We start from the raw sequence: 7,500 nt of genomic DNA, 5'->3' as shown, positions 1-7,500 counted from the left end.
ATCATTATCAATGTTCATGTTTATCAATAAGATAATCGTTCTGGTCGATCGATAATTATGTTCTTATTGAAATTCGAAATACAAATTCCTGATGAAAAAAAAAACGAGACAAGATTGTCACAAGAAGATTTACAATATAGGCATTGTGTGTGTGTGTGTGTTTTTTTTTCACAGATCACAACAACAGAGAAACGTATCGATTTTTACGTTCGTATTTGAAGAAATTGTAAAAAAAAGAAAAAAAATAAAAAATAAAAGAGAAAAAAAAAAAGAAAGAACGAGTCACCTATCTGTTCATGAATTATTCACAACTCTGTCTCTTATCCGAACGACAGGAGACAACATATACGCTTTCGCGCATACGCATAAAAACATACACGCACATACACACACACAGACAGACAGACAGACACACATACGAGCATAGATATATAAACATATTATTCTCCCTTGAAAGAAGATCCATCGAAAAGTATCTCAACCATTCTGAGGTCGCGAAAGAAACTCGTCTATCTGAACAAGCTTGTAACGGATAGACAAGAATTTCGAATCGATTGAAATTTTAGGATAAATAAGAAGATAGGGAAAAAAATATATATATACATACACACATACATACATACATAGATACATACATACATAGATGCATACATACATAAATATATACAAAGATGGGGCATATCGTTTCGCGCATAAATAGATACGGCACTGCGTTCGTGAGTATTCGGCCAGGTTCGGCAAAGAGAAGTTCGTGAAACGCCAGAGGCAAAAGTAGGGGTAGGGTTGAGAGAGAAAGAAGAAGAAGAGGAAGAAGAGTATGAATGTATGTGTATGTATGTACATGAGATAAAGAGAAACGCAGAGAGAGAGAGAGAGAGAGAGAGAGAGAGAGAGAGAGTGAGAGAGAGAAAGAGTGAGAGAGACGAAATTCGGGCCACCCTTCGTCTCATCATCTTTTCGCGCTCACAACCAGGCTATCTACGTTCAAGCAGCTTTCTCTCCTTCTCGGATTGCTGGGAAAAAATCTCTTCTCTCTCTCTCTCTCTCACTCCCTTTCTCTAACATTTCGCTATCCCTCTCACCCTCCATCACCTCCTTCCGTAGCCCTCGACGTCTCCCAATAACGCAGGTTCCGTTCCTTCTCCGTTCTCGAGCGACGTATTGATCGTCTCTCTGCTCCTGAAAGCGGCGGAGGCTGACACACGGTAGGAGGTTGGGAGACGTGAATGTTGAGAAAGCCCTCTGTGAGAGGGAAAGCCAAAAGAGAAAGAAAAAGAGAGAGAAAGAGAGAGAGAGAGAGAGAGAGAGAGAGAGAGAAGGGGAAGATGTGAAGTAAAAAAGGGAAAGAATGTTAAGGAATTCGCGTGTTCGTTGTACTATCGAAGCTTTCGTTACAAAAGCATAATAAAAAAGAGAAAGAGAGAAAGAGAGAAAAAGAGAGAGAGAGAGAGAGAGAGAGGGAGAGAGGGAAAGAATGTTCAGTAGAGATGAATTAAAAGATAACGAGAGAACACGCTCTTCGTATACATGGTAAAGAAAGGAACGCGAGATAGAGAATCATATTTTTTTTTCTTCTTTTTATTCTTCTCTTCAATGTAGGAGGAAGAGAGAGAGAGAGAGAGAGAGAACGAAAGAGAAATAGATAGATAGAGAGATAGATAGATAAAGAAAGAGAGAGAGAGAGAGAGAGAGAAAACACGCAGTAAGGCGTCACCGCTCAAGAGAAATTCTTGACCGGGCTTTGGACTTCGTGTTTCGCGTCGAAAGTACCCGTTGGAGTTTTTACTGACATACTCCTCGGTATATGTCTACCTTTCTCAGAGAATTTCGCTGCGAGTGACAGCATGGATAAGTCCTTGTCATAAGAGATATTTACTATTTTCCTTGTGGAGTATATATCTCCAATTGATTCTTAATTTCCTCTGATTCGAGTTTTTTAACGAAAGAGAGAAAGAATGAGAGAGAGAGAGAGAGAGAGAGAGAGAGAGAGAGAGAGAGAGTACCTTATATTATTTCTAAATATAAAAATAATATTTTGCAATATAACGTAGAATATTTTCATTCAAAATATTGTAATAAAATTGAATTAGAATTAATATCAGTATAATGTATTATAAAAAATGTGAAAGAAGAAAATATTCTTAACTGAAAATAAAATCTGTTGATTATTTAATTAATTAGACGATTAAAATGATTTAAGATAGAATGAAAGGTGAACATAAACGATAAGGGAAAATGATTATGCTAACGACAGGGAAACGTTATTATATCGCACTGAAAAATTCAAGAAAAGTGTTAGATGTCGAAGCATAAAGGTTCGCCGAGGAAAATGGAAAGACCGATAAAAGAACGCACGAGCCGGTCCGATAAATCGCCGATGCTCCATTCATCTCGTCATAGCATCATCCCCTCGTAGTATGCCACTCAACGACCTTTTTTCCTCGTCGTACTCTACTACTCACGTGCAATACGTCTTCCTTCGGTTTACCAAGACTCTCAGTCAAATGCATTTTCTTCTTCTTCTTCTTCTTCTTCTTTTACTTCTTCGAATCTCTCTTTTCTTCTCTTTTTCTTTTCCGAACATCGCTCTCTTTGCTTTGTCATTTTCTTTATTTCTTTTCTCTTTTCTTTTCTCCTTTCTTTTCTTTTCTGACTAGGGAATCTTCGATTAGGATCTTTAGAATGAGAAAAAAAGAAAAAAAAAAAAAAAAAAAAAAAAAAAAAAATTATATGTAAATTACCGTCGTCATCGTTATTTTTTTTTTCTTTTTCTTCTTTTTTTTCTTCTTTTTTTTTTCATATGACCGTCTTCGATTCTCACATATACTATATATACATATGTACGTATTCAATATATACGTATTTAACAATCGTATATTTAACTTATTATTGGATATTATTATTATTATTATTATTATTATTATTATTATTATTATTATTATTATTATTATTATTATTATTATTATTAGATATTATTAATATTTTCTTTTTTTTTTTTTGTTTTGCTCTGAAATTTTTTGTATCAATTTATTTTTGTCCAACTTTCATCTCTTATTTTCATTTCCTTATTATTTTTATTATACCATAGGTCATTATATTATAATCAAATTAATGTTAATCACTCGTCGAAGGATGATGACCCGTTTAAAACCAATAACTAACCAATATAACTATGTTCCATCGCTAAAGTATAAAGAGATGTCTCATCGACGTCCCATGGTAAAGTTATTTGTCGTCGACGTCAAGACTACGCCTGGCGAATAGACAGGTGCTCGTGAAAATATGTTCCGCCATGATACGCTGCGTCTGCGTTCCCAGACGGACGCCGTTTACAAGCATACCGTAACGCGTTAAACGTAGTAGCTTCGCATTTATTGATTAATTCGCGAGAGCAGCTTGCTCGCGGTAACAGACAATTTTGATTTTTCCAACGAGACGATAATCATTCAAACGAAATTATTAGTTTTTTTTTTTTTTTTTTTTTTTTTCGAAATTGATGATTAACCAACGTACGTTCACTTTTAACAATTAATTTCTATATTAAATAAAAATCATAATTAAATTAAAATATTAAAATTATTATTATTATTATTATTATTATTATTATTATTATTATTATTATTATTATTATTTGAAATGCCAATTTTATTTCGACTCTATGAAACTTATGTTGAATATATAAAGGGAAAAAGAAAAAGAAAAAAGAAAAGAAAAGAACCATGAACGATCCGTAATTTTCTTTCGTTCAGACAAATGTACAGAGTAATTAATTATCAGGTATAATTTTGTTTTTTTTTTTTTTTCTTTTCAAAATCAAACATTCGCCTTTAACAAGTAATTTCTATTACGATTAATGAAATAATCATCTTTGAAGTCTTTTTTCATTTTGTAAATTTTGTCTCTATTCTATGAAACGTATGTTTGGCAAAAAAACAAGAAAAAAGAAAAAAAAAAAAACAAAAAAAAAAACAAAAAAGAAGAAAAAATGAAATAATAAAAAATTAAACGAACCGTAAATAATCCCAAATGTTTCCTCGCCAAACAATCATACTATTTAATTAATTATTATAAATTTTTGTCGACATCACCAATAACATTTTCTTACTGTTCGATAGACGAGATAAGACGGACTTAGAAATTATGATGAAAATGTGCATACCTAGGTTCTGATTCACGCGATCCGCTAGATAGATATATCCCGTTTGCATCGTACTCGAAACGCACGACTGGAAAGAAGCACGGTCTTCGACTGGCAGTATCCATCCTATCGTGGAATGCTTCAGAAGGAAGGTACGTCCGGGCATTGCGTCTAGAATAATAATATTGTCACCAGTCGATTTCCTTTTTCATACTACTACGTCCCGGTACCGACCCGCATTCGTCACTCATCAAGAATACAAATGCAAAATCGTATCTATTAATAAGACTTCTTTTTCGCCTTCTTCTTATTTTCAATTTCCTTTTACGCGAAATTATTCCCTTAGATTTTACTCCACTCTTATTGTTCACAAATTTGTTCACATAAGAAGAAACAAAAAAAAGAAAGAAAAAAAAAAAAAAAAAAAGAAAAACTAATAGATCAAGCGGTAATACAAAATTTATGCTTTCAAACTCATATTTAATATTTACGAACGAATAATACAAAATATTTCTTCTTAAATCCCCAAGTACAAATTATATGTTTTCATGTATTTTATTAACTTGCAATTCGGGAATTGCAATTATTGTATATATATATATAAAAATTAAAAGTTCAATGAAAATTATTAACGTTTCTAAAGTGATTCGATAAAGTAAAAGATAAATTTCTCCAATTCGTATACGAGAGCTCGTAAAATAATATCCAAGGTGAGGGTAAGGGTTGGTTGTAATAAAAACTTAAACGACTGGCCCGTGATATTAAAATGAGTTGGACTTGAAACGAGAGGGTTAAAAGTTCCTTAGTAAGAATTCCTGAGAACTTCTTTAAAAAAAAGAAAAGAGAAAAAAAAGAAAAAACAGAAAGAAAAAAAAAGAGAAGGTAAAAGAAAGAAATAATAAAGAAAGAAATAATATAAAATACTATTACGTACAGTCGAATGGAGAATTTATAAAAAAAACGACATTCTTAATCACGAGAGCAAAGTATATATATATATATACATATATATATATATATATATAGTAAGTATATAAGTATATATATACTATATATATGTACATATGTATATATAGTTGAAAAGAGAGACCAAGGCTAGATATCGTAAGAGGTTAAAAGGATAGGAGAAAAATTGTTGGATGGAAGTAACAGCATCTGAAAATGGGGAAGGGGCTGTGCGTGATATGGGTAAAGCTATCGAAAGGGACGGAGAAAGAGAAGAAAAAAAGAAATAGTAAAGCAAAAAGAAAAAGAAAGATGGAATCACTGTGTCGAGTTCAAGATAGGCTGGACCCTTCATCCGCAAAACTGCCCCATGAGAGTTTCGTAGACGGCCCTTCACCCTCTATCCTCTCCCACCTTCAAACGATCCCATTGAGTTTTTGGCTCTTCTCGCGAATGTTTTCTCGGACAGGATCGTACCGACGGAAACCTCTTTAGCCAAGCGACATTCGAATTTCAACTTCTTCATATTTTCATTCAGATTTATCGTTCCATTAATGTAACTTATCGATACGATTGCTAACTACTTTGCGCTATTCGTTCACGTATCACAAATTTTCATTCGGCAAAATTGTCACTCGATTCAATGGATTAAAACAATTAAACTGTTATATACGAGGATGTCATTGAAAATTCATTGCAAAAGATTCATGGTGACATGATATCTCATATATCATATAAGTTAATTGCAAGATTGATCGATATCTTTCTACTGTTTATCTTAATAATTTAAATCCATTTTATATATATTTCTATCATAATTAAATATGATTATACAATTATCTTAATCTAACAAGATACAATATACGGGATATTTTAATCGATAAAACGTTTGTTAAGCGATATGTTAAATATAATTGATACGAAAAATATCTTACGAAACATGAGAATTGTAAGTTGAGACAAATGCCTATAAAAGAAAAAAGAAAAACAAAAAGCAAAAAAAAAAGGGACAAATTAACGAGACAAATGTAACTTCGATGGGAAACAAGATCGATCATTGTAAATATTTAATATTTTATATTTGATATTCTCCGATATTATTTTCTTCGTATTCTCGGACAAATTTTTTTAATCGTTCTCGAAGAAAAGACATAAACAAAGAAAAAGTAAAAAAAGATAAAAAAAGAAAAAAAGAAAAAAGAAAAAGGAAGAAACATAATTTCGTAAAGTGCATATAAATTGCTTTGGATATAAAAAGGGAAAAGAATGAAGGTTATAAAATTTTCAATGTGAAACTCGAACTTCGTCATTATTTTTTCTACTCGACTTCTTCCTGGGATATCGTTTAACCGAGCACTCGTCGGTTTAAACGCAAAGCCATTAATAAATTGCAGAGATGCCGGTGTTCAAGACGAGCCGCGTTTACAGCTTAATAGCGTCCTACTGAATTTCAAGGAAAGAACGAACGTTTTCTAAAACGCCAACGCTCTCTACGGAGTCGCGTTCCGTGTTCTACGCGACGACGCACGAAGAACGGAAGATAACGATCATTTGTCAAGACGAAGTGGATGCGAACGCAAACACCTTATCCGCGATCTTGGAAGAAATAATCTATCGCGCGTGTCTTTTGACGCGAATTCGTCGAAAGTAAAAAAAGACTAAAAAAAACAAAAGACTTTTTAGAAATGACAACTAAATATTATATAATTAAAAAAAAAAAAAAAAAGAAAAAAATTCTTCACGCGCGCACATGCATACACACACACACACACATATATATATATATATATATATATATATATATATATATATATATATATATATAATTGTAAAGATATATCCATTTATTTTTTCCTTTTATAAGCGTACGCATATAGAAAAATGCATAATTCATATTTGACATAGTTCATTGAATTCTATCGATTAAAATCAACTCGATTGAGTATATAAAAATGATATACAAAATTAACGAATAGATCATTTACAAAAAAAAAAAGTGTTTTAAACAAAATCGAAAATAAAGATTAAATATCCGAATAAAAATGTTTGACATTGAAATCCAATATAGAATGATTCCAATGTAGAATGAATAAAGAAGAAGTACGATGAATTTTATCGAGTTATGTATATAAAAAAAAAAAATAAAGAAAAAAAAAAAAAAAAGAAAAAGAAAAACAAAAAGAAAAGAAAATAGGGAAATAACGCTATATATTTTCCTACTATTTTCGCGGTGGAAAAAAAAGAAGGGAAAGAAAGAAAGAAAAAGAAAAAAAAAAAAAAAAAAGAAAAAAGAAAAAAAATAAAAACAACACAGGCATACATATATATATTCTCTGGCAACCAATCCCAGTTACTTTTTCCATCGATGCTTTCACTTTAATATCGTTGTTCACCGAACGACCAAAGCTATCCAATAA

At 31.8% G+C, this 7,500-nt stretch overlaps 1 protein-coding gene across 2 annotated transcripts in view; it reads left to right on the top strand.

Moving 5' to 3' along the window:
• LOC124948396 (protein zerknuellt 2-like) overlaps nt 1-7,500 on the top strand; it is a 26,184-nt gene that overhangs the window by 306 nt on the left and 18,378 nt on the right. The window contains exon 1 of one of the 2 annotated variants that reach the window (XM_047491950.1): nt 4,272-4,290. The exons of the other annotated variant lie outside the window; for it this stretch is intronic. The gene's annotated coding sequence lies outside the window, so the exon portion shown is untranslated. Of the gene's footprint in view, nt 1-4,271; nt 4,291-7,500 lie in introns of those variants that run through there. 2 annotated transcript variants of the gene reach the window in all.

This window comes from Vespa velutina, chromosome 4 (assembly GCF_912470025.1).
Source record: "Vespa velutina chromosome 4, iVesVel2.1, whole genome shotgun sequence".
NCBI lineage: Eukaryota > Metazoa > Arthropoda > Insecta > Hymenoptera > Vespidae > Vespa > Vespa velutina.
Note: the sequence above shows the minus strand (reverse complement) of the source record. Positions and strands in the feature narration are given on the sequence as shown.